Raw genomic sequence first — 15,390 nt, forward strand, 5'->3', positions numbered from 1 at the left:
TCAAAACATATACAGAGGAGTATTTATTTTTATTTTCAGAGTAAGGTACATACTGAAACAGGTTACATATTCCAACCAAAAAAAAAATAGCTGGCAGATATACAAGTCACAGAGAATGAATTGCTTGTCTTCCTCTGCTGAGCCAGTGTGTGTTCGGAGCTCTAATATTTGTTCAGCTTTCTGTTTATTTAACTCATTTGAGATAATAATATCACTACATCAAACAGCTGTTTGCCAATAACACTTCAGGCTATAATATTTTAGATTAAAAACTGTTCTTTTATAATCAGTCCCTCTTGCTTAAATGGGTTGCAATTTCATTTTACATTTTTAATCAAACTTTCTTTGCTGAAGTGAAATTAATTTGGCAAGACATGATTTTAATTATATTAAAATATTTGTTGAGGATTATATCAGTAAAGATAATAGAAAAAAAATCAAATGATCATTCTTGTTGTTTCCTTATTTACATCTCGCATGCAAGTGTGTCATAGTGCTCGTCATTTGAACTATGTTATGCATATAACATAATTTTTCATAATTTTTCAGCTTTGTGGATCGTGTCTTGCAAAAGCATAAATGTCATAAGCTATATCCATGGAGCCTTGACCACTTCTGTGTGCAGATAAAATAAACTTTGATCCTAATTTATTGTAATTAAGACTTGTAGAAACTTTTTATATACTGATGTTTAAGTGTGATATAAGTTCAAAGATTTTTTTATCCTGAGTTCTGTGCTGTAGAACTTTGGAACAGAATAAATGAAACATGAAAACAAAATAGATTGCAGTTACTGAACAAAAATACAGAATACCAGAAGAATTCAGCAAGCCAAGCAGCATCTGTGGGGAGGGGGGAAGCTGAAAGTTGACATTTTGGTTCGAGGAACATGCTTATGTTGTTATGTGATGTGATGGTGTTGGGTTTGCTGACTGCAAAGGTTCTAAATTCAAACAAAGATCTTAAGCTGCATTTGATATAAGTAGTTACAAATATTGCCACTGAAGTGAGATAATACTGTAACTACCCAATCTTCAAAGACTAGCTTCCTTTCCTGTTTATTCTCCTCAGCAAGTTTTAGCTGCCAATACCCACTGTTTGAGCAGAGGGACCCTCCTGCCTACCAAGGAGAAGATAACAAACTTCCAGCTAACAAAGTAGTTTAAAACACAAATATGAGAAAATCTGCAGATGCTGGAAATCCAAAGGAACATACACAAAATGCTGGAGGATCGCAGCAGACCAGGAAACATCTATGGAAAAGAGTGAACAGTCAACGTTTCGGTTCAAAACCCTTCAACACAACTGGAAAGAAAGGAACGTGAGCTTAAGACTTAAGATACAATTTGTTTATTTGAAACAACCCAAAGGAAACAAAGGAATATAACATTTTATGCTTCGTGGAGACCTGGCTGAACGAGGAGACGAGGAGACACTGGACCATGCCATCGAGCCCTCTGGGTTCTCCCTGTTCCAGGCAGACAGGTTAAAAGACCTCTCTGGGAAGAGTAAAGGAGGTGGGGTATGCTTCATGGTCAATAATGTTTGGTGCAACCCCTGGAATGTGCTTGCCCTCAAATCCTTTTGTTCCTCGGATCTGGAGTACCTTGTGCTGCTGTGTAGACATTTCTGGCTGCCCAGCGAGTTCATGACTGTTATTATCACAGCCATGTATATTCCACCACAGGCTGATACTGACCTGGCTCTCAAGGAACTGTACAAGACCATCAGCACCTTGGAGTCTACACATCCAGAGGCTGTCTTCATCATTGCTGGATACTTTAATAGAGCATCACTGTCTAGAATCTCTCTGAAGTTTTGTTAAACATCCAGGTGAGCACATGGGGAGATAGCATACTCGACCACTGCTACTCTCCCTTACGCAATGCTTGCAAGGTGCTCCTTCACCTGCCGTTTGGAAAGTCAGATCACTCCTCCTTCTTGCTGCTGCCGAGGTACAGGCAGAAGCTGATACAAGAGGTAGCCAGAGTTAAAACCATTTCAAGACATCAAGTCAGTCCTGCAGCTCTGTTGGTCTGACCTAACGGCCTCCATGCTACAGGACCGCCTTGATGACATCAATTGGAATGCCTTTCATGATAAAGATGTCTCCAAGATAACAGAAGGGGTCACGAGTTTTATCCGGAAGTGCATCGAAGATGTTGTTCCCCCAGAAATTAGTCAGGGTCTACCCAAACCAGAAATCCTGGATCAACAGTTCCGTGCGAACAGCACTGAGAGTGCGACACAGAGCTTACGTTGCTGGTGACCAACAGGAGCTCAAGAAATGCTTTACGATCTTCACAAAGTCATCAAGCCAACAAAGCAACACCACAAGGACAAGATCCAGACACAACTCTCCACCAACAACACAGCAGCTTATGGCAAAGTCTGCACACCATCGCAGACTTCAAAGCTAAACACAGTGGAGTTTCCAACACTGCTGCCTCTCTCCCAGATGAGCAAAATCTTTTTTGTGCTCAATTCGATGTTGCTAACACTGACCTCTGAGGAGAGCCACTGATGTGACCTGCAGCTTGGCCATCTCTGAGGCTGAAGTATTCAGATGTTTCCAATGCATGGACAGTCACAAGGCTGCTGGACCGGACAGCATCCCAGGGTGTGTACTCAGGATGTGTGCGGCACATCCAGCAGGTGTTTGCAGACATTTTTAATCTCTCTCTCTCTCCCAGTGTAGAGTGCCCTCCTGCTTCAAAACATCCATCATTGTCCCTGCACTTAAAAAGACCAAGGTAACATGTCTGAATGACTGGTGTCCTGTCGCACTCACCTCAGTAATAAGCAAATGCTTTGAGAGGCTGGTCAAGGACTACATCTGCAGCTTGCTACTACCGAAACTGGACCCCTGCAATTCACCTACCGACATAACCGATCGACAGATGATGCAATAGCCACAGCTCTTCACACCATCCTTTCACAGCTGGAGAAGAGGGATGCTTATTTAAGAATGCTGTTCTTGGACTATAGTTCAGCATTCAACACCATAATTACCTCCATTCTCAAGAAGAAGCTCAGGGATCTCGGCCTTTGCCCTGTCTTGTGAAGCTGGATCCTGGACTTCCTGTCAGATCACCAGCAGATGGTAAATTGGGCTCCCTTGCCTCTGCCCCTCTGACCCTCAACACAGGTGCCCCTCAGGGCTGTGTACTAAGCCCCCTCTTTTGCTCTCTGTATAACCATTGCTGCATCACCACCCACAGCTCCAATTTGCTAATTAAATTTGCTGACGATACTACACTGATTGACCTAATCGCAAATATTCATGAGGCAGCCTACAGAGAATCAGTCATCACCCTGACACAGTGGTGTCAAGAAAACAAACTCTCCCTCAATGTCGCAAAAAAAAGGACCTGGTTGCAGACTACAGGAGGAATGGAGACAGGGTAACCCCTATTAATGTCAATGGATCTGGGGTTGAGAAGATGAACAGCTTTAAGTTCCTGGGCATACACATCACCGAGGATCTCACGTGGTCTGTACATACCAGCTGTGTGGTGAGAAAAAGCACAACAGCACCTCTTTCACCTCAGACGTTTGAAGAAGTTTGGTATGGACCCCCAAATCCTAAGGACTTTCTACAGGGGCACAACTGAGAGCATCCTGACTGGCTGTGTCACTGCCTGGTATGGGAACTGTACTTCCCTCAATTGCAGGACTCTGCAAGGAGTGGTGCGGACAGCCCAGTGGATCTGTAGTTGTGAACTTCCCATGATTCAGGATATTTACAAAGTCAGGTGTGCAAAAAGGGCCCAAAGGATCATTGGGGACCCGAGTCAATCCAACCACCATCTATTCCAGCTGCTCCCATCCGGGAAACGGTACCGCAGCATAAAAGCCAGGACCAATAGGCTCCAGGACAGCTTTTTCCACCAGGCCATCAGACTGATGAACTCACGCTGATACAATTATATTCCTATGTTATATTGATTATCCTGTTATACATACTGTTGATTACAAATTACTATAAATTGGACATTGCACATTTAGAAGAAGAAGTAATGAAAAGATTTTTACTCCTCATGTGTATGAAGAATGTAAGTAATAAAGTCAATTCAAATTAAATAACCCATTGTCTTATATTGCACCTTGAGCAGTAATTATGCAGGTGAAGTGAGATTCGGGGTTACTTCTCCCAGACATAAAGACTACTATCCATAAAACTTTTTCGTAAAGTTCAGCTTTAGATAATACTTGTTTTAACCTCAGGTGATTAGTACTTGTTATTTGCATTTCAAGAACTGAAGGCTACTTTCCCTTTATGAGCATAAATCAAACAACTGTTAGTTGGAAGTTTACATAAATGACTGTCAGATGCTGTGTTTAGAAACCAATATTAGCAAACAGCCAAGAAAGAGGAAGAGGTCTACTGGCCAAGAATTGAATACCCATCATGTGAGTGGAACTAAAATGTATTGCCTAAACGTTCTGAATTATCAGAACAAGATCATGATGCCTCTACAATTACTGGTTCCGAAACAGAAAATGACTACAGAAAAAATGACATGGTGCCAAGAAAATTGAAATGATATCCTGTAACCACGCATCTGGCTAATGCCAAGAAGAGGTCTAATAATAGAAAATATTGTGGATGGTTCAATCTGAAATAAAACAGAAAAATACAGTTAGGCATTACTGATGGATAATGAAACAGACTTGATGTTTCAGATTAAGAACCTTTCATCAGAACTTTTGTTTTTAGCTCACTGTGGATGCCTAAACTGGCATTCCTTCTTTCTAGAGGTTTGACAAGTGTTTGTACATGTATACATAACAACATCATCATTTCAACAGATCCAATTGCTTCTGAAGTATTGCAGCAGATCACTTCTGTTTTCCACAGCAATGTTTGACAATCAAATTTCCAACTTCCAAATGTGGTTCCGCATTCATGGGCTTCTCATTGATACAAATGTTTATTCACTTCAAATATTAAAGTGTAGGGTATTTACAAAGAAGACCTTCAACCTAAAAACATTGATACTCTGCTTCTGCTCCCACAGATGTGGCCTGACCTGTTAGGTATTTCAGATTTCTGTAGTTTTTATTTTTAATTGGCCCTTCGAAAAAAGAACACTCGTATCCAACAATATAATTCTGTAACTGTACAATAATGCAACAATGAAACTCTAGTTAAACACAGTCACAACTGCATTTTAGAGACATAGTTATACAGCACAGACATAGGCCCTTTGGCCCAACAAGTTCTGGCCAACCAAGACTACCATTTAAAATTGCCTCAGCAGTCTTTTAGAAGTTGTAATAGTACCTGTCTCAGCCACTTCTACTGGCAGCACCTTTCACAAATGTTCAGCATTCAAAGTAAGGTTATTATCAAAGTACATCTAACTCACCATATACAACCCTGAGGTTTGTTTTCTTGTGGGCATACCCAGACAATCCGAGAAACATTGTAGAATCAACAGAAGACCACAACCAACAGGAGAAACAGCCAATGTGCAAAAGACATCAAACTGTGTAAATACAAAAAAAGAGAGAAAAAAGAAATAATAACAACAGTAACAATAATAAATAAATAAGCAATGACTATTGAGAACATGGTATGAAAAATCCTTGAAATTGAGTCCATAGGATGTTGGAACAATTCAGTGATGGGCCAAGTGGGGTGAATTATTCCTCACTGGCTCAAGAGCCTGATGGTTGAGGGGTAATAACTATTCCTGAACCTGGTGGTACAGGTCCTGAGAGTCCTGTACCTTATTCCTGATTGGAAGCAGCAAGGGAGTCATTGATGATGGATGCTGCTTTCCTCTGACTGTGCTCTGTGTCGATTTGCTCAATGAAGGGGAGGGCTTCACCCAATATGGACGGGGCTGTATCCACTACTTTTCATAGGCTTTTCCATTCAAGCGCATTGATGTTCTATACCAGGCCATTATGCAACCCATCAATATACTCTCTACCAGACTCCTATAGAAGTTTGTCAAAGCTTTAGATGTCATGCTGAATCTTCAAAAACTTCTAAGGAAGTAGAGGTGTTGCTGTGCTTTCTTTGTAGAAGCACTTATGTGCTGGGCCCTGGAAAGATCCTCTGAAATGATAATACTGAAGAATTTAAAGTTGCTGAACCTCTCTTCCTCTGATCCCCCAATGGGAACTGGCTCATGGATCCCTATTTTCTGCCTCCTGAAGTCAAGAATCAGCTCCTTGGTCTTGCTGACATTCAGTGAGAGGTTATTGTTGTGGCACCACTCAGCTAGATTTTCAATCTCCCTCCTGTAAGTTGATTCATCACCCTTTTGATTCAGCTGATGACAGTGGTGTCATCAGCAAACTTTAATATGGCATTGGAGCTTCACTTAGCCTCACAGTCAAGTATAAAGCGAGTAGAGCAGGGGCCTAAACACACAAACTTGTGGTGCACTGGTGCTGATGGAGATTGTGGAGGAGATGTGTTCTGTCTGTGCAACTACATATCAATTAAATAAAAGCACACATGCAAGAGATGGCTTTAACAGAGAGAGAGAGAGAGCAGGTCAATGCACATAGGTAAGTTATCAGACCACATGTTACACTTCCCCCCTCTTTAAATGAATGTAACATAAAACTGTAAACATACAAAATATTCTATTTCCTATTCACAAACCATATTCCAAATAAACATGCTTTCATAATAACGGTCCATAACTAACTTCACAATACTGAAGGTTCAATCTTTTGGGCGTGTTACGAGTGTGATGCAACTCTGAGGGGCCCAAGGGTACAAAGTCGCCCCCTCCTTTTTGAGAATTGCAAGATCATAATTAATTCGGGTCTGGGACCCAGGAAATGAGAGAGAATCCACAATGTGTCCTGCCCTCAGCGAAACGGAACCACTGGTAACGGCTATTGTCTCCTGGAGACGGAATTGTGTATTGAGTACTGTACTATTCATTGAAACCCCTCAGGGGACAACCAGAGTGGTCTGGTTGAGGGATTGCATCATCCCAACCTGATTGACATCTGAGACCCCGTGAGTAAGGATAAAAGAGGGTCTGGAGAACAACCCCTTCAGATGCACCAGGAGAAATGCTAGAGATCCCGTGACAGCGTTTAATAGCGACAGCCAGTGGGGGCTCATGTGCGTCCTCCCTTGCCTGGATGGCAGGCTCATCATGGAAGAATGGATTAGCTAAAGGAGAGGCCACAAGTGAACGGCCACACCAACGAGACTCCGACGGATCGAAATCATAAAAGGAAAGCCGGCAAGTTTTTCTCCAAATCTTTCTCTCTCTCCAACCATTGCAACCCAGCAGTCCCCAAAGGCAGCAGCCTGCATGAACTGAGTGAACTTTATATTTCCATCGGACAATACATTTCCCCTAGACAATGATAGATCTTATTTCTTATTGATTATTATTATACCCGCACTTTTAGATTTAGTATTGATGACGTATATTATCTGTATATTTGCATTGATATTATTTTTGTGTATTTTTACTAATAAATACTGTTAAAATAGTATCATCAGACTTCAACGGACCTCTCTATCTTTGCTGGTAAGTGACCCAGTTACGGGGTTCATAACAGGCGGCACTCAGTTTCCTTCAGTATAGTGCCTCTGGACCTGTGGGGTGACATAAGGTTTGGCAACTCTCTTGTCGAAGACAATATTCTCATAGTGCCTCTGGACCTAAGGAATGGCATCAGGTTTAGCAGGTGTCTTGTCAAAGACAATGTTCTTGGTTGCCGGTGTCACATTGCTGTCAATGACATGATTATCACTGAGAGGTAAGTCCAGTGACTGTAATGTATCCATCTTGTTGGATTCAATTGACTTAGGTGTGTTCTTCAGCTGAGTATCCAGCATCTGGTCTACATGATGTCTCCATGTATGATCTCCAACATCCACTGTGTACATCAGTGGTCCAGTTCTTGTAGCTAACCTACCAGGTGTCCATCTGTCATCTTGGTAATCATATGCTAGGACTTCCTGTCCAACCTCAAAGCTCCTTGCTGCTTCACTTGGCAACTGGCTGAACTGTTTATTCTGCACTTCTCTGCACAGGTCTGGTTTCAGAAGGTCTATTCAAGATCTCAGATTCCTGGTCATGAACAGCACTGTAGGTGTTTGATTTGTCATCACATGACCAGAGTTAGAATACACAAAAATGAAGTTGTCCACCTTGTGCTGTAGAGAAATGTCCTCCATGTCCATCGCTTTAATAGATATCTTGAATGTTTGGATAAACCTTTCAGTTAACCTTTTCATTGTTGAGTGATGAGAAGATGACTTGAAATGCCTGATGCCATTTTTCTTCATGAATAGTCTAAACTTTTCTGACATGTATTATGGTTCGTAGTCACTCATAATTTGTTCAGGTAAGTTGCTTCTAGAGAAGATAGTCCTCAGAGCGGAAACAGTTTTTGCTAATGTGGTTGACTTCATTGTCCTGACCTCCGACCACTTCAAACGAGCATCCACAGCAATCAGAAACATGGACTCCTTAAATGGCCCTGCAAAGTCAATATGTACTCTGCCATGGGGATGGCAGCCACTCCCATGGGTGTAACGACACCTGTGGGAGGATATTTTAAACTTTTTGGCATCTCAAACAGCTTTTGGTTGCCTTCAATCTGTCTATCTATTCCTGGGCACCGCACATAACTCCGGATGAGACTCTTCAACTTGACTGTACCCAGGTGTCCTTCATGCAGTTGGGCTGCAGTTGCCTTTTGATGACATAGAAACATAAGAAAGAGGAGCAGGAACAGGCCATCTGGCCTGTTGAGCCTACACTGCCATTCAAATAAGATCTTTGCTGATCTGGCCATGGACTCATCTCCACCTACCTGCTTTTTCCCCACAACCCTTAATTCTCCTACTATGCAAAAATCTATCCAACCTTGTAAATATATTTACTGAGGCAGCCTTCAATACTTCATTGGGCAGAGAATTCCACAGATTCACCACTCTCTGGGAAAAGCAGTTCCTTCTCACCTCCATCCTAAATCTACTCCCACGAATCCCTGGTTTCCCCTACCAGTGTTACAAATCTGAACTGACCGGGGTCTGCAAGTGAGGAAATTGAAGATCCAAATGTAAAAGAAGGTATTAAGGGCAAAGTTTTGAAGAATATTGATTAGTTTTGAGGTGATGGTAGTATTGAATGCAAAGCTATAGTCAATAAACAGCATCCTGATGGATGCATCTTTGCTGTCCAGTGTTCCAGGGTTGACAAATCAGCAGATAAAATGGCATCTGCAGTGCACCTATGGTAGCCAAACTAGAGTGGATCCAAGTTGTTTCTCAAGCAGGATTTGATATGTTTCATCACCAATCTCTCAAAGCACTTCATCACTGTGGATGTAAGAGCTACTGAACGATAATCATTGAGGAAAGTGACCACTCTCTTCTTAGGCAGTGGTATAATTGAAGCCTGCTTTGTGTACCACCCATTATGTAAAAAAAAATCACCCCTTAAGACCTTATTAAATCTTTCCCCCCTCACCTTCAGCCTATGCCCTCTTGTCCTTAATTATCCCAACCCTGGAAGGATTTCATCCTATTTAATCCCTCCATGATCGAATACACCTCTATAAGATCACTTCTTTCTCAACTCGGTCCCTCAAGTTCTGACAATATCGTTGTAAAACTTTTCTGAACTCTTTCCAGTTTAATAATTTTTTTGTTATATCTAGGGGCCAAAATTAAACAAAAATTCCAGATACAAAGTCAATTATTGCCTTCAACAACTATACCATGTCCTCTGAACTTCTATCCTGATGAAGGCCAGCATGACAAAAGCCTTCTTTTCCACACATGTATTTATAATCCAAGATCCCTCTGTTCTTCAATACTCTGCAGGACCTTGTCTTTCACTCTCAAAGTCATATCTTGATCTGACTCTCCAAAACAAAAACCTTCCAAATTCTGCAAATTATAACACATTATAACACATCAAAAACAACCAATTAAGGAAAATCACAATGAGGACACAGCAGCAGCTTTACTTCATTAAGCAACTTGAATTTCTGGAAGCAATTCGGAAGGCATGGGATATGTACATCCCAAAGAGGAAGAAATATTCTAAAGGAAAGATGAAACAACTGTGGCTAACACGAGAAGTCCAAGCCAACATATAAGCCAAAAAGAGGATAGATAATAGAGCAAAAATTAGTGTGGTGAGATGATTGAGAAGCTTTTAAAAAATCAACAGAAGGAATCTAAAAAAGTAATTAAGAAGGTAAAGGTAGGTTACAAAAGTAAGCTAGGCAATAATATTAAAGAGGATACTAAAACTTTCCTCAGAAACATCAAATGTAAAAGAGAGGCGAGTGTGGATATTGGACCGTTGGAAAATGATGCAGGAGAGTAGTAATGGGGGCAAGAAAATGGCAGATGAACTTAAGCATTTTACATCAGTCCTCACCTCACTGTGGAACACATGAGCAGTACGGTGGAAGTTTCAGAGAGTCGGGTGTCAGAAGCGTGTGAAGTTACCATTTCTACAGGGAAGGTAGATAAGTCACCTGGACTAGATGCTGTACACCCTAGAGGTCTGAAATCTGAGGGCTCAAGAGATTGTGGAGGCTTTCAAGAATCACTAGTGTAACACGCTGTAAGGTTTCATTGCTAATGTAATGGCTTCTCTGTAATGTTCTGCTGCTGAGATAATGGTTTTTCTGCAGCAGCAATGTTTGGGTTATGACTAGAGATAACGGGGCATGTTAGCCGATGAGCAGGACATTGTTCTTTCTTGTGTGTCTGGGAGCTGGGAATTCACGGTCCTTTGCCAGGGAGAGACAAGGAGAGAAGACTTGGGAGTCCTCGTGCAGGATACCCCTAAGGATAACCTCCAGATTGAGTTGATGGTGAAGAAGGTGAATGCAATGTTGACATTCATTTCTAGAAGAATAGAGTATAGGAGCAGGGATGTGATGTTGAAGCTCTATAAGGCACTGGTAAGACCTCACTTGGAACACTGTGCGCAGTTTTGGGCTCCTTATTTAAGAAAGGATGTACTAACATTGGAGAGGGTTCAGAGAAGATTCACGAGAATGATTCAGTGAATGGGAGTGTTAACATATGAGGAATGTTTGAACGCTCTTGGACTGTACTCCTTGGAGTTTACAAGAATGAGGGGGGACCTCATAGAAACATTTTGAATGTTGAAAGGCATAGACAGAGTGGATGTGGCAAAGTTGTTTCCCATGGTGGGGGAGTCTAGTACAAGAGGACATGACTTGAGGATTGAAGGGTGCCCATTCAGAACAGAGATGCCAAAAAAATTTTTAGCCAGAGGGTGGTGAATCTATGGAATTTGTTGCCACAGGTGGCAGTGGAGGCCAAGTCATTGGGTGTATTTAAGGCAGAGATTGTTAGGTATCTGAGTAGTCAGGGCATCAAGGGTTATGGTGAGAAGGCAGGGGAATGGGACTAAAGGGGAGATTGGATCAGCTCATGATTAAATGGCGGAACAGATTCGATGGGCCAAATGGCCGACTTCTGCTCCTTTGTCTTATGGTCTAATACGTGAATGGAGAAAGCTGGTGGACCGCCAGATCGAGTAGACTTGGGGCAAGGATCCGAAGGTCAGCAACAATCGGACGAGGTCAATGGTGGATGAACCGCCTTATCAGTGAGCTCCAACATTGTGCATTAGACTGTTTCATGAGAATGGGCTCTTTTTCTTTTTTTGTTTTTTTAACTAACCATATAGTCAAATTAAGAATTATAAAGCTCAATCACTTAATCACATATTGTGCACTGTTTGTTATTTTGTTGTACTGGTTTGTAACAGGGGACACATCACGCAGCATCCACCCAAACAAGATTTCTTAAGTTTGACTGGGCTGGGAGCGGGTGGGGGTGCTATCATCCCCTATATTAAGCCACTAGCCAAAGCCAGAGTTACACTAGATCCTGGAAAACTGGAAAATTGCAAATGTCACACCACTCTTCAAGAAAAGAGGGAGGATGAAGAAAGGAAATTATTGACCAGTTAGTCTGACCACAAGGGTTGGGAAAATGTTGCAGTCGATTGTTGAGGATGAGATCTCAGGGTACTTGGAGGTACATGATAACTCAAGCCATAGTCAGCATGGTTTCCTCAAGGAAAACTCATTCCTAACAAATCTGTTGGAATAATTTGAAGAAATAACAAACAAGGTAGGCAAAGGAGAATCAGTTGATGTTATGCACTTGGATTTTTGGGAGGCCTTTGACAAGGAGCCAACCATGAGGAGACAAAGAGTGGGAATAAAGGGAGCCTTTTATGGTTGGCTGTGGGTGACTAGTGGTGTTCCACAGGAGTCTGTGTTGGGACCAGTTCTTCTTACGTTATATGTCAATGATCTGGATGACAGAATTGATGACTTTTTTTCAAAGCTTGCAGATGATACAAAGCTAGGTGGAGGGAGAAGTAGTTTTGAGGAAGTAGGGAGGCAATGGAAGGACTTAGACAGATTAGGAGAAGGGGCAAAGAAGTGTCAGATGAAATACAGTGTCAAGAAGTGCATGGTCATAGACTTAAATAGAAAAAAATAAGGATAGACTATTTTGTAAATGGAAAGAAAATGCAAAAAAACAGAGGTGCAAAGGACTTGGAAGTCCTTGTCTGGGATCCCCTAAAGGTTCATTTGCAGGTTGAGTCTGTAGTGAGGAAGTCAGATGCAATGTTAGCATTCCTTTGAAGAGGATTAGAATATACAGTACCAATAAAAACTCCTTGGAATTTGTGTATTAATGCTTTACAACATTGAATCATAGTGGATTTAATTTGGCTTTTTTTGACACTGATCAACAGAAAAAGACCCTTTCATGTTAAAGTGAAAACAGATCTCTACAAAGTGATCTAAATTAATTAGAAATATAAAACAACATAATTGATTGCATAAGTATTCATCCTCTTCAAGTCAGTATTTAGTAGATGCACCTTTGGCAGCAATTACAGCCTTGAGTCTGTGTGGATAGGTCTCTACCAGCTTTGCAAATCTGGACAATGCAATTTTTCCCCATTCTTTTTACAATACTGCTCAAGCTCTGTCAGATTGCATGAGAATCATGAGTGAACAGCCCTTCTCAAGTCCAGCCACAAATTCTCAATTCACTTCAGGTCTAGAATCTGACTTGACCACTCCAGGACATTAACTTCATTGTTTTTAAGCCATTCCTGTGTATCTTTGGTTTTATGCTTGGGGTCAAACAACTCAAGTTGCTGTTCTCTTGCAGACTGCATCAAGATTTTCTCCAGGATTTCCCTGTATTTTGCCACATTCATTTTACCCACTACCTTCACAAGTCTCCCGGGGTCTGCTGCAGTGAAACATCCCCACAGCATGATGCAGCCAGCACCATGCTTAACGGTAATGACGGTGTGTTTTCGATGATGTGCTTATGCCAAACATAGAATTTAGACTGATGGCCAAATAGCTCAATTTTGGTGCCATTGGACCATAAAATCTTCTTCCAGCTGACTTCAACTTGGGAGAATATTTGTTTGACCCCAAGCATAAAGGGAGAATGTTTCATATGGTGGAAGAGTCTGAGAGGAGACGGGCACAGCCACATTCCTTATAGAATGGACATGACGGGGAATTTCTTTAGCCAAAGAATGGTGAATCTGTGGAATTTGTTGCCACAGGCAGCTGTGGAGGCCAGGTCTTTATATATATTTAAGGCAGAGGTTGATATATTCTTGATTGGTTAAGCTATGAAGAGATACAGGAAGAAGGCAGGAAATAGGGGCTCAGAAGAAAACTGGACCAGCCATGGAGGCTCCATTGCACGGCGTTGCAAGACCCTGAAGGGTTGCAGGCTCAGCCAATTTTATCATGGGCACAACCCTCCCCAACATCGAGGACATATTTAAGAGGCAATTCCTCGAGAAAACAGCATCCATTATTGACGATCTCCACTGTCAGAGACATGCCCTCTTCTCAGGGAGGTGGTACAGGAGCCTGGATCCCGAATCTGAATCCGCATTTAAGGAACAGCCTCTTCCTCTCCATCAGATTTGTGAATGTTTTATGAACACTATCTTTATTTTTCTTCTTCTGCACTACTGAGTTGGGTGACATATAGCAATGTTATGCCCTACACCATCACCGTTGCCACAAACAAGATTTCATGACCTGTGTCAGTGATTCAGTGGCCAGCGAGCAGACGAGGGGTCTCGCCCTGAAGCAGCGACTGTATATTCCCCCTCCACAGACGCTGCTCGACCAGCTGAGCGTTCGGGGAGGTGGCGGAGAGCACGTGCGTCGTTTCCGGGGGGGGGGGGAGGGAGAGCGAAGACGTGTTGACGTCACAACTGGAGTCCGCCTGACGTGCGTGCGCGGGGAGGCGGGGTGGCGCGGCGTCACGTTGCGGCGTCGGTGTATGGCAACAATCGGTACTGTGACAACCATTGGGCGGAGGCGGCGAGGTGGCCATCGAGAGCCTGATCCTGTTCAGTGTGGAGTGGCAGCGGGAGCGGGCACCGAGGCGAGCCGCTCGAGGTGCAACCCGGGTCCCTATGCGGGGACGTGTGTGACTCGGTGCTCTTTATCCGTAACGCTGGGAGGAAAGCGGAGTGAGGTAGGACCGGAGCGCTGGAGGCCGGGTCAGCGGGGGCGGGGAAAGGCTCGGCTCGACCTGGGTATCGGCAGCCTGCCTCCAGTGGCCCTTTAAACCGTGATTGTGAGTGACAGCTTTGGTCTAACCCGGCCAGACAGTCGAAATGATTGTACCTTTTTTTTAAACGGATTGTTTGAATGATGTGGAATAATGGCTGTTTTATAATTAAAAATAATCATCGGAAATCAGCGAAGGAATGATTGCACTGTCATTCATCAAGCTAGAATGCAGGGCTGCATTTCGTAGCCCTATATCCTGTACCTATTCCATCCCCTAAGATAAAATACTTGATGCAAACTTCTTTCCCCCCCCCCCCCCCGAAAGAGAAGATTAGATTTTTTTAAATAATAAACTGAATTGTGTATTTTACAAATGTGACCGTTTGCTACACATAAGCACTTAGACATAGCGAAGTAGTCGGAACTATTCATGAAACCATTTAATCTCTGCTTAAAGGACATATCATCTTTAGTTTAACGTTGCAGTGAAGATTAAATTGCTGGATTATTCAATAAGTTGTTCTGGAGAAACATAAGTGTTTCATAATCAAGTTATTATGTTTATTATCAAACATAGAAGTAATTTGCGGGATCCTATTATTATGTTAGCAAGTCTCAGTTCACAAACATACCATCTAATTTTAATAATGAATTTTAGCAATAGATTCAACAATTTATTCATGAAAATGTGTACCCACTTGTGCAAACGATATAGGGAAGTTGTGCAGCTGTGCATGATTATTCAGAAGTAATAGTGTTAGTTTTCTCTTTTGATTACATTTCAGTCATCTGAAAGGTGATGTGACATGTTTT

The 15,390-nt window shown here is 42.2% G+C and overlaps 1 protein-coding gene across 1 annotated transcript in view; it reads left to right on the forward strand.

Moving 5' to 3' along the window:
• Positions 1 to 14,352: 14,352 nt before the first annotated feature.
• The window catches only part of LOC132404918 (probable E3 ubiquitin-protein ligase HERC1), a 279,423-nt gene continuing 278,385 nt past the window's right edge, over positions 14,353 to 15,390 (forward strand). The window contains exon 1 of the mRNA XM_059989522.1: positions 14,353 to 14,539. The gene's annotated coding sequence lies outside the window, so the exon portion shown is untranslated. The remainder of the gene's footprint in view (positions 14,540 to 15,390) is intronic.

Source organism: Hypanus sabinus, chromosome 14 (assembly GCF_030144855.1).
Source record: "Hypanus sabinus isolate sHypSab1 chromosome 14, sHypSab1.hap1, whole genome shotgun sequence".
In the NCBI taxonomy this organism is placed as follows: Eukaryota; Metazoa; Chordata; class Chondrichthyes; order Myliobatiformes; family Dasyatidae; genus Hypanus; species Hypanus sabinus.